Here is a 19,774-nt window from a genome sequence, read left to right as displayed (position 1 = left end):
CAGGTTAGTGCTGGGGTGTCCAGATGTAGGGTTGCAAGGTTGTTTAGAAGGAGTTGGTGATTGACCATGTCGAAAGCTTTCGATAGGTCGAGAAAGAGGGCGGAGGATATTAGTTTGTTATTACGATTGTTATTAATGGAGTTGACAAAGGAGAGGAGGGCCGTGGTGGTACTGTGGTGGGGGCGAAAGCCGTGCTGGGAGTTGGACAGGAGATGGTTACAGGTTAAGTAGTGAAGAAGTTGTTTGTGGATGCATCTTTCCATGATTTTCGCTATTGGGGACAGAATAGCTATTGGTCTATAGTTAGATATTTCTGTGGAGTTACCTCCTTTGTGAAGCGGAATGATGTAGGAGATCTTCCAGATAGAGGGGATGTTGGCTTCAGTTATGATTCTATTGATAAGGATTGATATTGGGTAAGCAATTACATCAGGCAATTTGTAAGAATTCGCTGGGAGGTGGTCTGCATAAGGGTGGTTGGTTTGAGCTTTTTAAGAGATGCATTATGTAGCGGTAGAGACTGGCTTTAAGGTGAAAGGGGTAGGGACAGTGTCTTGTGGTTTTGCGGTTGATGGGGGATTGGAGGTAAGTTGATTGGCTAGGGTTTGGATTGTCTCGGTGAAGAAGGAGTTAAAGGTATTAGCTACATCTTCCTGACTTTTCTCAATAAGTATTTCGGTTGTTGGGGTAGTGGTTTTACCTGGGTGCAGGAGGTTGTTAAAACCTGCCCAGAATTTTTTTGGGTTATTCTGGTGTTTGTCCTGGAGGAGGCAGAAGTATTGTTTTTTGTCTTGGGTAATGGCTGTTTTGGTGGTGTTTCTTAGCTGTTGAAATTTAGTACGATTTTGGGGGGGTTTTGTTGCTCTCCATGTATCCCAGGCTTGGTCACGGAGTTTAATTTTGTTTTTTGTTTCACTAGTTAGCCAGGGAGCTATACGGACTTTGGATCTAATTTGTCTATGTGGGGCATGTGCATCAAGTATCTTAAGGAAAGTGTCGTTGAAGTGGGACACACTCTCCTGGAGGGGTAGAGTTTTTAATAGGGACCAGTTGCAGGATTTTAGGTCATCAAGAAATAGTTGTGGAATAAATTTCTTTTTGTTTTTGATAAGTCTATATAGGGGGGGGTTGGAATTTAGGTATTTATGTTTAATAATATAAGTTATTAGATGGTCACTGAGATCACTGGGGAGGGTACCTGTGGTATAGTTGTTTGAGTCTCTGTTGGTGAGGATCCAGTCAATGGTGCTATCTTTTTGTAGATTATTGTCTATCCTAGTTGGGGATGAAATATGTTGGGAAAAACCATATAGGTTAATGGGTTGTGGGATAGTGTTGGTAGAACAGAGAGACCAGTCAATATTGACGTCCCCAAGTACTATGGTTTCTTGTGGGTAGTTGGTGGCTAACCAGCTTAGGGTTTGCTCTAGGCTTTCTGTGTTCTTCCCTGGTGGGATATAGGTAACTATGAGGATGATGGATTTTTGAGTGTTTAGGACTATTTTTAGGGCTATAAGTTCTAGGTTGGAGATAATAGGGGGTTGTAACGAATTTCTAAGGATACTCAGGGTATTTCTGAACATAACAGCTATTCCGCCCCCTTTTTTCTTAATGCGATCGGCCCTGAAGATATTATATCCGGGTGGGAGGATCTCTTGATCTTTAGTGGTAGGTTTTAGCCATGTTTCAGTTAGACACATAATGTCAGGAGAGTGAGTTTCTATCATGGCATGAAGGTTGTGAATTTTATTGTTAATACTTCTTAGGTTCTGATGGAATATTAGAATGGAGTCAGTAGGTTTTCTGGTTAGTTTAGTGGGGTTAGAATCTGGTACATTGGTGGGTCCTGGGTTGGGATGGATATCACCATCTAAGTTGATTTGATTTTTCAGGTAAACCAGGAATCTTTGTAGTTTAAGTAGTAATTTGAGGTTAGTTTTGTTAGTTTGAGTTTTGGGGTGATAAAGTGTGGGATGGACTACTTTGGGGGCTAGAGTTTTGCCCTGGTAGAGTGAAGGTGGGATAGAAATTACATGGTGGTTGGATTGGGAGTTAGTATGGCACTTATGGAAGGGGATTCCTAACAGAGATTGGTTTTCATACTTTGTTAAGAAATAGAAAGTCACGAGTACTATTAGTGTGAGGGGGGTGATGGAATAGATGTGTTTGGCCGTGATGGAGGTAGGGGGAGATATAGTGTTAGAAATGGTGGTGGGGGTGGGCCTAGGAGTGGGAGGGTAAGTCAGAGGAGATTTGGATTTGCAGGGGGGGAAAGTGGGAGGGGCTTGCTTTGGCTATAAATGTAGGGGTACTGGGGGCGGGTGGGATAAGGGGGCAGGGAGGGGAGCGGAGCGGGGCTTTCACCGTCAGGATTCCCCAGGGTCTTAGTGAGAGCAGTCTTCCGGGGCTTTCACCGTCAGGATTCCCCAGGGTCTTAGTGAGAGCAGTCTTCCAGGTAAGTTTCTTCAACTGCCAGGTTCCTGGAACTAGATATACTTATTAGCTTATAACAAGAAAATATGCTATAAGTTTACCCTGTAGCTTAAGTTAGTTTACGTGGAGGTTCTTCAATTTCCCCTTTTGTAAGGTAAATTACTGGTCAGGGATTTTCACAGTGGTTTGTCATCCCGGTAGGAGCTTTTTTGGGTCTTGGGGACCTCAGGTAGTTGTGCCAGGGTAGGGGGGGTTCCTGTGATAAGAGGGAAGGAGATAGGCGGTTAGCATAAGTAAGGTTTACACAGTCTAAAGCAGCATAATCCTCAGTACAGTCTGTAAACAAATGTTCTTAAAGATCACTTTAGGTTTTTCCCGCTACCAAAGTAAAGTTCAAAGCAGTTAATATTGTTATAATGAGCACTTTCTATAACAACATGAAAAAATATGCAGTACACAATTGGTCATACAATTAGGTTAGAAAGGAAGCCGCCAGCTTCCTGTTAGCAGACACGTGCAATGTAGATGCTTAGATTACAGCAGCAGCATCTAAAAAAACATGTCGCTGTTTAGATAACAGCAACTGTGGCCAGTATGTGCCCTTATTACATACAGTACCTTAATAGTAACTATAGATGTCCACGGTCCTGTCCTGTACTTAACTAAGTAAAAGACGCTGGAAATCGTCAGCGACGTGGAGAGCATTGGTATGTAGCTTTGTACCTCTGCGACTAGTAGGCAAACACGCCACAAAGACAGAGTTTTACAGAATAAACATTCAGTTTGTATAAGGCTGTAAGTCGTCAAGCAGTATACTCGCGAATTACATTACCAACAGAGTAGACTCGTACAACAAAAGTAATCTATCTCAGTACATTGCAGAGTAGACATAAGCAGGAATGAGCCACTACGCTCACATAAAGCTACCAGGCTATACAGTATTACACAGGTTTGAGTGCAAATCACATTACCAAACAGAGTAGACTCGCACAGAAAAAGTAAACCATCTCAGTACATTGCAGAGTAGAAATAAGCTGAAGTGAGCCAAAACGATCACATAAAGCTACCAGGCTATACAGTATTGCACAGGTTTGAGTGCAAATCACATTACCAAACAGAGTAGACTCGCACAGCAAAAGTAAACCATCTCAGTACATTGCAGAGTAGAAATAAGCCGAGATGAGCCAATACGATCACATAAAGCTACCAGGCTATGCAGTATTACACAGATTTTAAGTTTATTCTTGTCTGTCTGTGAGTTACCTTTCGGCCGGAGATCGCCGGCAATCGGACAGGCAATACCAATTGTAAGGAGGAGTAAGTGTTCAGAGTACCTGAGGGACTATTTGATAACTTCCTTTCACCGTCAGGATTCCCCAGGGTCTTAGTGAGAGCAGTCTTCCAGGTAAGTTTCTTCAACTGCCAGGTTCCTGGAACTAGATATACTTATTAGCTTATAACAAGAAAATATGCTATAAGTTTACCCTGTAGCTTAAGTTAGTTTACGTGGAGGTTCTTCAATTTCCCCTTTTGTAAGGTAAATTACTGGTCAGGGATTTTCACAGTGGTTTGTCGTCCCGGTAGGAGCTTTTTTGGGTCTTGGGGACCTCAGGTAGTTGTGCCAGGGTAGGGGGGGTTCCTTTCGGCCGGGAGATATGCCCGGGCAATCGGACAGGCAATACCAATTATATATATATATATATATATATATATATGTGTGTGTGCATGTGTGTGTGTGTGTGTGTGTGTGTGTGTGTGTGTGTGTGTGTGTGTGTGTGTGTGTGTGTGTGTGTGTGTGTGCGCGTGTGTGTGTGTGACACGTACAGATAAGTGCTGTGCTACATTTGGTTATTATCTGTATTTTCTTTATAAGCGACTCTATTTTAAGATATTACCTTCTATCAGTTCCTCACATCAGGTACACATCAGTCCAGACAAGAAATTCTACTTAGAAAACAAAACAAAAACAAAAACAAAACAAATAAAAAACAAACAAGAAAATAGAAAATGAAAAGCATAAAAAACACAATTTCTCACCTCCCACTCATTTATTTATTTATTTAACATTTGAATGGCACAGTGGTGCAATGGTAGGGTTATTGTCTGACAGCAAGAGGTTCTCCAGTTTGATTCTTGGCAGGGGTGCCTTCTGTGTGGAGTCTGTATATCCTCCCTGCATTTGTGTGGCTTTGCTCCAGTTTCCTCCCGCATTATAAAGACATGCATCTGAAGCATTTCTCCCCAGGCCTCTACTGAAAATTGACTTTGTTCCCACTCAGACATTCCTGATAAGCAAATGTTAAATAAATTAAAAAAAAAAAAAAACAGAAAATGAAACGAATCAGAAACACAACTTCTCACCCCCCACTCATGCTAAAATGATTTGTTTTCCTCCATCAGGTAGACCCATATTCAACCAACTCATCACAGAAATCCTTCAAAATATAAGAACTCACAATTACCTCATAATATTAGGGGACTTTCCCCATTATCTGTTAAACCCCTTCTGACTGTGAAATAATGCAGTGGTGGTGCAGCGGTTAGCATTGCCGCCTCACAGCAAGAGGTTCTCTGGTTCAATCCTCGGCTGGGGTGCCTTCTGTGGGGAGTCTGCATGTCTTCCCTGTGGTCGTGTGGGTTTCCTCTGGGTGCTCCAGTTTCCTCCCACATCCCAAAGACATGCTGTAGGTGGATTGGACACTCTAAATTGGCCCTAGGTGTGAGTGCGTGCATGTATGTGCCTTCTGTGGAAGGTTGGGTGCCGGGCTGGCAACTCGACACCATAAAACTCCACTTCCAATCATGAGTGGACAGGTGATCCGCTGTGGCAACCCCTAACTGGGAAAAAGCTGAAAGAAGAAGAAAAGAAGGTATCAATCACTATCAAACACTAGTAGTCAAATGTCCCTCCAAAACCACCTTTCAGTACTGGAAATCATGCCTGCCTAATTGCAACTGACATTCCCAATAAAAGCTTACACAGATCTGTACCCCCCAGTCCAGTAGTAACCACTGCACTCTAACATTCAAGCTAGCAATTACTAACAAGACAGTTCTACTTTAATTACCTTTCAGCCCAAAATATAAAAGAATACTACAGCCCTGAAAGAGGAACCATCTAAAATTAAGTGGCAACCATTCCTAGATAATAATAACACAACTGAACTTTCATCATACCCTACACCAATACTGTTGGTACTTACCAGGCGTTTCAAACATAGCAACAGCAAGCAATGGATCACAAAAGAACTAAACGCCCACTTTAAAAGACAGAATCTGACTAAACTGGAAACAAAGCCTATCCTCATAAAATAGTGATAGGTTTATTGCCATTAATAATTTTATCAAAAAAGCAACCAAAAGACACAAAGCAAACCTCCTCCTAACAACTAAAACTCACTAAAACACAATTTAAAGCAGTTATGGAACCTGGTCAGTTGCATCAAAGGCAATCCCAGAACAAAACCCATCTAAGAGACAAAAATGAATTCCCACCATATCAGGAACATTCTCCACTAGACTTCCTCAAAGAATTGTTTTTGTTCCCATCTACTGCATTACTAATACAAGACCCCTAATCATGCACCACAATGCCCCCATACTCCACCCCATTCTATTTCAAAACCACGCAGGCCAGCGGCATTGAAAAATATATGGACAGAATCCTTATAGCTGCTGCTCCCCAGGGTCAGATGGACTGCTGTCCTGGTTCATGATTATGTGCACAGAGATTACATCATTCAATCCTTCCTTCACGTGTACAGCCTCCATATTCCTGAAAACACAATGCCACTTGGAAACCTGCTGTAGTTAGATGAACATCAAAAGCAGCAAAACCGAAATGTGCCAAAGCCTTCCGACCAACTTCAGTACTATGTATGGCCAGGAAGGAACACGACAGCTACATATTATTTAAAAGATAACATTTTTCACAATATAAACAAAGACCTCTTAACAGGTTCACTATTCATCCAATAATAGATCATGGTAGATCAGATCTACCACCAAATTCTCTAGTTGCGGCCAGTATTAGCAAAGGCACCTCCTGTAGTTCAGAGATTTCCTTTCACTGTTTAAATTCCAAATAGAGTTCAATAATCTCTCTCCTTCTTACTTGACAAATGTTTTCCCTTTGGGTCAGCATTAATGTCATTTCTATTCTCCGTGTTCATAAGTAAAGTTTAAGCAGACTTCCAACAAACAGAATTATTCAGAAACAAATTGTATGGACTTCTAATACTCTGACATTATAAAAAATGGAGACATATCTGCCCACCTCCTTGCCTGGCTTATTAATATTAAATTCATTCTCAACATGAAAAAAATAAGTTTATGCTTTTTTCACTAGAAAAAGACTTTCACAGGCTTGTCAGTAATGGAATATTCTACATAATAATAATAATAATAATTATAGGTTCATAGGTAGGTACTAGGCTATCTGCCCAAGGGCATTTATAAGCCTAGCCAGAGTGTGTCGGCTTTCGCCACCCCATTGATTAATTAACTGAGCCTCTGTCAAGCCGAGCCAAAGAAGTGATCCCATGGGTGTATTTTCTGTTACCCATCCACTCATCAAGGCTTCTCTTGAAGAGTGTTAGTGAGGGGTTCTGCCTAATGTAGTTAGGAATTTTGTTCCAAAGCATGGGGAGTCTCTGTGACAGGAATCTATCTCTCCAGCATGTTCTATTTATTGTTGTGGTGAGGTTTAGCTCACTAGAGCCTGTGGCTCACAGTGACTTGGATTTTTTTAGGTGGAGCATGTCCATCAATTCTGAGTTGGACATGGCTTTGTAAGTCAGGCAGAGATCACCTCTGAGTAAGCGATATGCCACTGAGTACAGCCAGAGTTGTTTCAGTCGGGCTGCATAGGACATATGTTTGAGGCCAGTAATCCTCTTGGTGAGGTGCTTTTGTGTTCTTTCAAGCTGTTGGAAGTGGCTTGTGAGGTACATCCCAAATTGGGCATTGTACTCTATGATGGGTCTGATGAGTGATTAGTAGAGGGGCACTATAACCTCTTTATTTCCATATGCGAACCCCTTAGTAATTAGAGGCCACATAGAAGGATTTCCTAACTACTTTGGCAATATGATTGCCAAAGGAGAGATTACTATCTACTTGGGTCCCCAGATCTCTTATTACCTCTTCTGTATTAAGGGCTGCCACCTATGTGATAATTCATGGGTGTTTTGTTTTTCCCAAACAGGATGACTATGCATTTTTTTGGCATTTAGCTTGAGGCCATGACTTTAACACCAGGTGTCTGTCTCAGTAAGACCTTTTTGGAGGATGTCCGTGTCAGCCGGAGAGTCAGTTATGGCTCCCAGTCTGCAGTCATCGGTGAACTTGGTTAGCCACAGTCCTCCTGTATTTGCCTGTACTTCTGAGAAATATATGCCGAATAGTAGGGGTCCCAGAACCAAGCCTTGTGGGACATCACTTGTGACTGGTTTAGAGTCAGACCTGGAGCCCACTATTCTTACCGTGTGAGTTCTGTCTGTAAGCCAGTTGGCAACCCATCTTGTGACGTAGGGGTTTATGTTCAGGCAGGTGAGTTTTTCTATAATACCCGAGTGAGGAATGGTGTTGAACGCCTTGGCGAGATCAAGGTAGGCTATGTGAACCATCTTTCCCTCGTCTATGGCCTTGGTAACTGTCTCGAAGAAGTCAAACAGGTTTAGTAGGCATGATCTACCCTTAACAAAGCCGAACTGGGTCGGGTCAAGTGTTTGGAGGTTCCCAATGTCTTTGTGAATGAGTTCCATGATGATGCGCTCCATAGCCTTGCAGACCAGGCTAGTCAGGCTTATGGGGCGATAGTTACCAGGGTCAGTTGTGGCCCCTCCTTTGTGGAGTGAAATAACCATTGCTGTGCATCATTCTATGGGCATGTAGCCTGTGGAGAGGCTGAGGTTGAACAGCGTGTTTAGGTGGGGGGTTAGTTCGTTTTGTAGTTCATGCAAGATGCAGCCTGGGACACCATCTGGCCCCATTGATGCTGTGTTTTTGGCTTTTAAAAGGGCTGTTTTCACCTGTGCTTCTGTGATTTCTGGGACACTACACTTTTCTGGTATTGTTGTGGGCCTTTTGAAGGTGAGAAGGAGGTGAAGTTTGCACTGAATCTATCTGCCAGTATGTTGGCAATATCAGTAGGTTCAGTATATTTTGTGCTATTTTGCACTATCTCAGAGCATATCTGCGAGTTGCCACTTAGATTCTTGACATAGCTAAAGAAGGCTTTGTGGTTATCTTTCGAATCCTTGGCTATTTTTCTTTCGAAGTTAGCCTTGGATGATTTTATGGGGGACCTTAGTTTCTTACTCATACTGATCAGGGATGTCTTTCCTTCTTGGGATTTGCTTTTTTTCTGAACTAGTTTCCTCCTTTTGTTGTATAACCTGTTTATGGCAGAGGTCCACCAGACTGGTTTCCTTCTCTTAGGCGAGTGAGTCTTGGTCTTGCTAGGGATGGCACGATCCATGCATCCTTGTAGGTGCTCATAGAGTGCAATTGTAAAGGATTCTGCATCTTGGGCAGCATTATCCTTTAGCGTGGGGGCTGTGAAACTTATCACCTCTGTCTTAAGTAAGGTGAAGTTTGCTTTAGAAATAATAATACTAATTAAAAAAAATAATAATAACAATAATAATAATAACAATAATAATAATAATAATAACAATAATAACAATAATAATAACAATAATAATAATAATAATAATACCAATAATAATAATAACAATAACAATAACAATAACAATAATAATAATAATAATAATAACAATAATAATAATAAAATAACAATAACAACAATAACAATAATAATAACAATAATAACAATAATAATAATAATAACAATAATAATAATAATAATAAAAACAATAATAATAATAACAATAATAATAATAGCAATAATAATAATAACAATAATAATAATAACAATAACAATAACAATAATAATAATAATAATAAAATAACAATAACAACAATAATAATAATAACAATAATAATAACAATAATAATAATAATAATAACAATAATAATAACAATAATAATAATACAAACAATAATAATAATAATAATAATAATAATAACAATAACAATAACAATGATAATAATAATAACAATAATAATAATAAAATAACAATAACAACAACAATAATAATAATAACAATAATAATAACAATAATAATAATAATAACAATAATAATAATAACAATAACAATAACAATAATAATAATAACAATAATAATAAAATAACAATAACAATAATAATAATAATAACACTAATAATAACAATAATAATAACAATAATAATAATAATAATACAAACAATAATAATAATAACAATAATAATAATAATAATAACAATAATAACAATAATAACAATAATAATAATAACAATAATAATAATAAAATAACAATAACAATAATAATAATAATAATAATAATAATAATAATAATAATAATAACAATAATAATAATAACAATAATAATAATAGCAATAATAATAATAACAATAATAATAACAACAATAATAATAACAATAATAATAATAATAATAATAATAATAATAATAATAATAATAATAATAATAATAATATCATAGCTACTTCATACTTTAAATATCCTGGAGCCTTGCTAGATCAAAACCTGAGTTTCTAACAGCTTACTTTTTTGGTCCAAAAAAATATCTCCTTCTTTCTTTCAGCAGAAGGCAGTCCATCACTGATGAGGGAGTTTTGAGTGCCCAACTCATATATGGACCCTCATTGCAGCTAATGCTTCAGAGAAAAGCATGTTATCTCTGCAGAGCACTACCAACAATATGTGTAGCTTCATCACCTTCCCTACAGATGACAGATAATATTTGTAGTTCATCTCCATCCCTATAGATCACTACCAGCAGTATTTGTACATTCACCTCATTTGCCCGTCAAAAAGAAAATCATTGCAGTGCCTTGGCAAACATGGCTTCCAATAACCAAAGCTGTTCTCTGACAATGGCTTCCCTCACTTATAAACCACTAAATCTAGAATAATCCCAACTCTTCTTCATTAGAAGATTTATTACAAGAAGCATCACTTCCAACTTAAGATCCCTGTCTCTTTCTATTTCCTCTTTACTTACTCACAGAAATGAACTCCACAGTACTGACCACAGGTTTTCAACAGTGATGTACCAGGTGTGGAATCCTCATTACTAAACTTTAAATCTATCCTCTCCTTCCAAGATTCTGATGAGAACTAAAAGTGGTGTAATCTAAGAAGCCAGTTGCATATGCTTCAAAAATGGCAACCTTAAACTTTAAGTCATTTTATCCCCCCTATTAGTTCCTCATATCGCTCTATTGTCAGAGTATATATTCTACTTACATACTTATAAATACATAAATTAAGACTTAGATAATATAATAACATAATATAACAACATAATAACTCACATACGGATATCTCCCCTTAATCCTTTGTAACCATATAATATAACAATATAATAACTCATAGTTCTAATAGTGATATACATCTGTATCCCAGATGCTGGCCTCATGATATCCTAAACATCCACCTTAGGTATAAAGGTTTCAGTTCTAATAGGGAATAGTAATATATGGCTGTATCCTAGCTGATGGCCCCATGATATCCCATCCCTCACCTTTTGTATAAAGGTTTCATTTCTAATAGTGATATATACCTGTATCCTAGCTCACAGCCCCATGATATCCCACCCTCCCACCTTTGGTATAAAGTTTTCAGTTCTAATAGTGATATATACCTGTATACTAGCTCCCATCCCCATGATATCCCACCCTCCCACCTTTGGTATAAAGGTTTCAGTTCTAATAATTATATATACCTGTATCCTAGCTCACAGACCCATGATGTCCCACCCTCCCACCTTTGATATAAAGGTTTCAGTTCTAATTGAGATATATACCTGTATCCTAGCTCACAGCCCCATGATATCCCACCCTCCCACCTTTGGTATAAAGGTTTCAGTTCTAATAGTGATATATACCTGTATCCCAGCCCCATGATATTCCACCCTCCCACCTTTGGTATAAACGTTTCATTTCTAATAGTGATATATAACTGTATCCTAGCTCACGGCCACATGATATCCCACCCTCTCACCTTTGGTATAAAGGTTTCAGATCTAACAGTGATATATACCTGTATCCTAGCTCACAGCCCCATGATATCTCACCCTCCCACCTTTGGTATAAAGGTTTCAGTTCTAATAATGATATATACCTGTACCCTAGCCCATGTCCCCATGATATCCCACCCTCCCACCTTTGGTATAAAGGTTTCAGTTCTAATGGTGCTATATGGCTTTATCATAGCTCAGGACCCCATGATATCCCACACTTCCATGTTTGGTATAAAGGTTTGAGTTCTAATAGTGATATATGTCTGTATCCTAGCTCCCAGATCCATGATATCCTGCCCATCCACCTTTGGTATAAAGTTTTCAGTTCTAACAGTGATATGTAGCTGTATCCTAACTCACAGCCCCATGAAACCCCATCCTCTCACCTTTGGTATAAATGTTGCAGTTCTAATTGTCATATATGGCTGTATCCTAGCTCCCAGGCCATGATATTCCACCCTCATACCTTTGGTATAAAGGTTTTAGTTCTAATAGAGCTATATAGGATCATAGGATCATAGGCGATTACTAGATTAATGGCCCTGGGGCCCTTACAAGCCTAGCCAAGAGTTTATCCCCAAAATGAAACCTCAGTCAGCACCTGCCACCCCTGTCAAGGAGGAACACAGGTGGAACCCCTGGGACAAATTTGTGGTTTCCCATCCACTCATCAAGGTTGTGTTTGAAGACGGTCAACGAGGTGCTCTGTTTAACATGTAAGGGAAGTCTGTTCCAGAGACAGGGCAGCCTCTGGGAGACAAGCCTGTCTCTCCAGCAGGTTTTGTTGATGTTGCATATTAGATTCAGGACTTTCTGTGTGAGGAGTTCAACTTACAGGTATAGAGCATTATAGTAGGGCAGGGTCCGAGATTGTCTTGTAAGGCGAAACGCAGATACAAAATAGAGTGATAGTGATTTGAGCCTGTTCAATAGGACAGGTTTTGGAGGCCACGGATTCTCTTTGTGAGAAATTTCAGTGGCCTTTCCAGTTGGTGCAGATGTTTGGAGAGGTACATTCCAAACAGAGTGTTATACTCTATTATTGGTCTAATGAGGGAGGAGTAGAGAGAGGTAATAACCTTCTTTTTTTCTGGATGGAATCCCTTTACTTATGAGATGAACCAAGTCAAAGGCTTTTCTGACCACTACTGCTACATGATGGTCGAATGTGAGGTTGTTATCAACCTGAGTGCCCAGGTCTCTCACCACAGGTTATGTGCTTAGTGGGGTTGCCATTGAAGTGGTAATCAGTAGGAGCCATGTTTTTGCCGAATGGTATGATAATACATTTTCTTGTGTTTAGCTTGAGGCCATGGCTTTGGCACCAGTCATTAGTTGCTGTGAGTCCCTCTTGCAGTATGTTAACATAATTTGGGGAGTCAGTGACAGCACCCAACTTACAGTCATCCACAAACTTGGTCAGCCACAGACCTTTTGTCTTTGCCTGGACCTCTGAGAAGTAGATGCCAAACAGTAGGGGTCCCAGGACAGATCCGGAGGGAACTCCATGGAGGTGGCGGCACCTATTTTGACTTTGATGGTCCTGTTGGTGAGCCAGTTGACCCCCTACCTGATGAGATAGGGATTGACACCAAACTGTGTTAGCTTTTCGATGATGCCTGAGTGGGGGGATTGTGTCAAAGGCCTTGACCAGGTCAAGATAAGCTGTATTTACTGACTTTCCCTCATCCAGGACCTTGGTGACAGTCTCAAAGAAGTCAACCAGGTTCAACAGACAAGATCTGCCCTTGATGAATCCAAACTGGGTCAAGTGCTTGGAGATTGCCTATGTCCTTGTTTATGAGAGCCATAATAATATGCTCCATGGCTTTACAGATCAGAGTTGTCAAGCTAGTGGGCGATAATTTTCAGGGTCAGTAGTGGCACCACCTTTGTGCAAGGGGATGACAGTGGCATTTCTCCACTCTGCTGGAATGAAGCATGTACTTAGGCTGTGGTTGAATAGGGTGCTCAATGGCAAGGCTAGTTCTTGCTGGAGATGTTGCAGAATACAGCCTGGGATACTATCAGGTCCCATGGAAGCTGTGTTCTTTACCTTGGATAGGGCCTTTAACACTTGGTCTGCGGAGATTTGAGGTGCAGGACAAGTATCAGGCATGTGAAGAGGTTGTATCCTAGCTCCCATCACAATGACATCCTATCCTCCCACTTTTGGTATAAAAGTTTCAGTGATATATTGGTGTATACTAGCTCCCAGCCACATAATACCCCCCACCACCTTTGGTATAAATAAAGGTTTCAGTTCTAATAGTGAAATATATCTGTATCCTAGTGCCCAGTATCATGAAATCCCACCCTCCCACCTTTGGTATAAATAAAGGTTTCAGTTCTAATCATGATATATGGATGTATCCTAGCTCCCAGCCTCATAATACCCCCCACTTTTGTTATTATAAAGGTTTAAATTCTAGTAGTTATATATACCTGTATCCTAGCTCCCAGCCCCATGACACCCCCACCTTTGTTATTATAAAGGTTTCAGTTCTAACAGTGATATATACCTGTATCCTATCTCCCAGCCCCATGATATCACACCCTCTCACCTTTGTTATTATAAAGGTTTCAGTTCTAATCATGATATATGGATGTATCCTAGCTCCCAGCCCCATAATACCACCACCTTTGTTATTATAAAGGTTTCAGTTCTAGTAGCGATATATAACTGTAGCCTAGCTCCCAGCCCCATAATACCCCATACCTTTGTTATTATAAAAGTTTCAGTTCTAATTGTGATATATACCTGTATCCTAGCTCCCAGCCCCATAATACCCCCACCTTTGTTATTATAAAGGTTTCAGTTCTAATTGTGATATATGGATGTATCCTAGCTCCCAGCCCCATAATACCCCCACCTTTGTTATTATAAAGGTTTCAGTTCTAATTGTGATATATGGATGTATCCTAGCTCTCAGCCCCATAATACCACCACCTTTGTTATTATAAAGGTTTCAGTTCTAATTATGATATATGGATGTATCCTAGCTCTCAGCCCCATAATACCCCCACCTTTGTTATTATAAAGGTTTCAGTTCTAATTATGATATATGGATGTATCCTAGCTCTCAGCCCCATGACACCCCCACCTTTGTTATTATAAAGGTTTCAGTTCTAACAGTGATATATACCTGTATCCTATCTCCCAGCCCCATGATATCACACCCTCTCACCTTTGTTATTATAAAGGTTTCAGTTCTAACAGTGATATATACCTGTATCCTAGTTCCCAGCCCCATGATATCACACCCTCTCACCTTTGTTATTATAAAGGTTTCAAATTTTCCCTTAAGAAAGCTCTACTCTTATAATAATCAGTCTACTCGCTTTATTATAAGCCTAGCACTTGTTCTCAAAACCTCTCTTCTAAGTAAGCACTCTCTAACTAAAGTAAGCACTACATCCACCTACCACCCCTGTGAGTACCCACTTCCCTTAAAGGCACAGGACTCCCTTATAATATTCTAGCATGTTGAGTGGTCGATTACCAGCATCCTCTCCGGTTCAGCTGGTTAATCTGGGTATCTTGAGACAATGCTACAATTGTCTCATGTACACAGACAACCCTCTCCTCCTCCCAACAGACACAAATACATGTGAGAGATGCAACTATATAGCCAAACTGGAGGCTGAACTCTCTCAACTCAGGACTGGCAAGACCAGACAGGAGGAGAAGGTAACCACACACACAGCAAACCCAGTCCCACATAGACCTACCACAACTGCAAACCAAACATATAATAACACAAAGACATACTCAGAAGCTCTAACAAGAAACTTACCAAAACAGCAGAGGCTCCCAAAGCAGACACCCAAAAATCCACCACCTCAAAACATAACACATGCAACACACACTTCAATAAATCAGTGTGTCAAACAATCACAGCCCTTAAGGCCAAACACCATGCCTGATACACTAGTAATAGGTGACTCTATAGTCAGACACACTGACGTTCCGCTTACCAGGCTGAACAAGGAGAGGGCAACGGTGAGCTGCCTATCGGGAGCTAGGATCCGCCACATAACACACGCACTCAGGTCACTCCAAAGCAAGTACAAATATGACTCCGTCATTGTCCATGCCGGAGTGAATGACCTGAGACGTACCTCCCTGGACTACATGAAAAGAGACATAGAGGAGCTCTCTGATTATGTAGCCCAGGCTGGTATGACCCTGACCCTGAGCAGCATCTTGCCCTCACCAAGAATGATGCCACAAAACAAAGACAAGATGATCAGCTTTAATAATTGGCTCAAATACTGGTGTCATTCTAGGGGGATCCAATGTCTGTCTGCTTGGGATGACATGCTGGACAAGCCACGCTGCTTCACAAGGAACGGCTTGCATCTGTCACCACTGGGCTTCCGGATATTGGCTAAGGCTCTTGCCACCCCCATAGTGCCTTTTTTAGGCAAGGCTCAAAAGACAAACCCACCTCCTTAGAAAACAAAAATGGAAAAAAATTAAGGGTAATGCTGCTCAATGCCAGAAGTCTAAATCTCAAGATGCAGGCTCTCGAAGCACTCCTCAGTATGGAGAACATTGATGTCTGTACAGTAACTGAAACCTGGTTCAAGGCTCCTGAGAGCACCCCAGTGCTACCAGGCTATACCTCGTATCATGCTTTTTGGCCCCAAAACTTGGGCCAAACCAAAAAGGGAGGGGGATTGTCCATATTCATCAAGGACACCCACACCTCCAGGTTAGAGGCAGCACATGAAGCATCAGAGACCATCCAGTGCAACTAACCATAGGCAAAACTGCTATACAACTGGTAGCATGTTACAGACCACCCTCCCAATCTCAGGAACCCCATTCAGCCTTCTTGAAGACATTGGAGGATATGAATGTCTCACCAAACACCATCATATTGGGAGACTTCAACTACCCTAACATAGACTGGGTGCATTATTCTAGCCCAAACACCCTAGCCCAAAGGTTCCTGGAATTCATAAATTCAAATGCAATGGAACAGCTAGTCACCTCTCCCACAAGGGGAGATAATATACTAGACCTGACCATCACAAACATGGGGGCAAAGTGCTCCACACTGGAAGTATACCCCTCACTAGTGCGATATGACCACAAACTAATCACCCTGGATATACATATCCCACCTCCACCCCCAACACAAAAGACTACAGTGAAAAATTTCTCAAAAGCCGACTTTACACTTCTTAAAACTGAGATGGTATCATTTAAGCCCACTGGGCCAGTGGAAACCACATCCCACAATGCAGAATCCTTCACAAATGCTTTTTACGGACATCTCCAAGAATGGATGGATCATGCAATCCCAAATAAAACCAAGACCCTCTCCACCAAGGGCAGGCGTCCTGTCTGGTGGACCCCAGCCATAAACAAATTGTATAACAAAAGAAGGAAGCTACTGCACGACAGAGCAAAATCCCATAAAGAGAAAGCATCTCTGATCAGCACTAGTAGAAAGCTACATTCTCTCATAAAAACATCCAGGGCCAACTTTGAGAGAAAAATCGCTATGGACACTAAAGATAACCACAACGCCTTCTTCTGCTATGTTAGAAACCTGGGTGGAAACCCTCAGATATGTTCAGAGTTAGTTCACAATGACAAAAAATACACTGAACCCACAGATATTGCCAACATTCTGGCAGACAGGTTCAGTGCAAATTTCTCCCCTCCCTCACCCCCAAAAGAAGAAATACTTATCCCAGCTGAATGTAACCTCCCTGTCATCTCAGATGTCCAGGTGAGAACCGCCCTCAGCAAAGCTAAAAACACAGCATCAATGGGACCTGACGGTATCCTGGGTTGCGTGCTACATGAACTCCAAGTGGAGCTAAACCTGCACATAAAAATGCTATTTAACCTTAGCCTTACTACAGGATATGTACCTGAACACTGGCGTACAGTAACAGTGGTCCCACTCCACAAAGGAGGCACCTCTATAGACCCTGGTAACTACCGCCCCATAAGCTTAACCAGCCTGGTCTGCAAAGCTATGGAAAGAATCATTATGGAACTCATAAACAGAGACATTGGGGACTTACAGACACTTGATCCCACCCAGTTCGGCTTTGTAAAGGGCAGATCCTGCCTTTTGAACCTGGTTGACTTTTTTGAAAAAGTCACTAGAGCCATTGACGAGGGCAAAGCAGTCCATACAGCCTACCTGGACTTGGCTAAAGCTTTCGACACAATACCCCACTCAGGCATCATAGACAAGCTCAACAGCTTAAATGTAAATCCATATGTCACAAGATGGGTTGCAAACTGGCTAAAGGATAGAACCCATAAAGTCAAAATCGCTGGAGCCATGTCAGACTCAAAGCCAGTCACAAGTGGTGTCCCACAGGGCTCTGTCCTAGGACCCCTCTTGTTCAGCATTTATTTCTCAGATGTGAAAGCAAACATGGGAGGGTTGTGGCTGACAAAGTTTGCAGATGACTGCAAACTAGGCGCCATAGTCGATACACCAGCTGACACATACATCCTACAGAAAGGCCTCACTGAAACGGACAACTGGTGCGAGTCATGGCCTTAAACTAAATGCCAAAAATGCATAGTCATCCCTTTGGGAAAACAAAGTACCCACAAATTATCACATAGACAGTAACCCACTGAGTACGGAAAAAGTAATCAGAGACCTGGGGACCCAAGTCGATAGTGACCTCTCATTTTACACCCACATTGCCAAAGTGATTAGAAAGACTTTCTACCTTGCCCACCTTATCATGAAGGGATTCACATCCAGATCAAAGGAGGTCATTGTACCCCTATACTCCTCCCTTATCAGGCCCATGATTGAGTACAATGCCCCATTTGGTATGTACCTCACCCGGCACTTGCAACAGCTAGAGAGACCCCAAAAGTACCTCAGCAAGAGGATCAAGGGTCTCCAACATATGTCATATGCTGCCAGACTAAAGAAACTCCAGCTCTATTCAGTAGCATACCGCCTACTCAGAGGTGATCTGTGCCTGATGTACAAGGCCATGTCCAATCAGGAATTGATGGACATGCTCCACCTCAAAAATCCAAATCCATCAGAACCACGAGAGCTAAAGATTTAAACCTCAGCACAAATATGAATAGGACATGCTGGAGGGACAGATTCATAACTCAGAGCTTCCCATACTCTGGAACAGAATCCCAGTTCATGTTAGGCAGAGCCCCTCACTGACTCTCTTCAAGAGAAATCTTGACGAGTGGATGGGAGATCGTAGGTTTACCCCAGGGGTCATCTCTGTGTCACTACTAGACAGAGGCACAGTAAACTAATTCTATTATGTAAGGGGGTCTTCACTGTGTCACTAATAGACAGAGGCACAGTATTCTAAATCTATTCTGTACACTTTTGTACCATTACATGGAGTGGCGAAAGCCACATCACTATGGCTAGACTTATAAATGCCCCAGGGCAGATAGCCTAGTACCAAACTATGAAACTATGAAACTAAGTTCTAACAGTGATATATACCTGCATCCTAGCTCCCAGCCCCATAATACCACCCACCTTTGTTATTATAAAGGTTTCAGTTCTAGTAGCGATGTATACCTGTATCCTAGCTCCCAGGCCCATAATACCCCCACCTTTGTTATTATAAATATTTCAGTTCTAGTAGCGATATATACATGTATCCTAGCTCCCAGCCCCATAATACCCCCACCTTTGTTATTATAAAGGTTTCAGTTCTAGTAGCAATATATACCTGTATCCTAGCTCCCAGCCCCATAATACCCCTACCTTTGTTATTACAAAGGTTTCAGTTCTACTAGTGATATATACCTGTATCCTAGCTCCCAGCCCCATGATATCCCACCCTCTCCCCTTTGTTATTATAAAGGTTTCAGTTATAATCGTGATATATGGATGTATCCTAGCTCCCAGCCCCATAATACCCCCACACCTTTGTTATAAAGGTTTCAGTTCTAATCATGATATAAGGATGCATCCTAGCTCCCAGCCCCATAATGCCCCCACCTCTGTTATTATAAAGGTTTCAATTCTAGTAGTGATATATACCTGTATCCTAATTCTCAGCCCCATGATATCCCACCCTCTCACCTTTGTTATTATAAAGGTTTCAGTTCTAATCATGATATTTAGATGTATCCTAGCTTCCAGCCCCATAATACCCCCACCTTTGTTATTATAAAGGTTTCAGTTCTAATCGTGATATATGGATGTATCC

The sequence above is a fragment of the Protopterus annectens genome, chromosome 10.part0, assembly GCF_019279795.1.
Source record: "Protopterus annectens isolate FY-2018-M chromosome 10.part0, PAN1.0, whole genome shotgun sequence".
Classification (NCBI taxonomy): Eukaryota; Metazoa; Chordata; order Ceratodontiformes; family Protopteridae; genus Protopterus; species Protopterus annectens.
Note: the sequence above shows the minus strand (reverse complement) of the source record.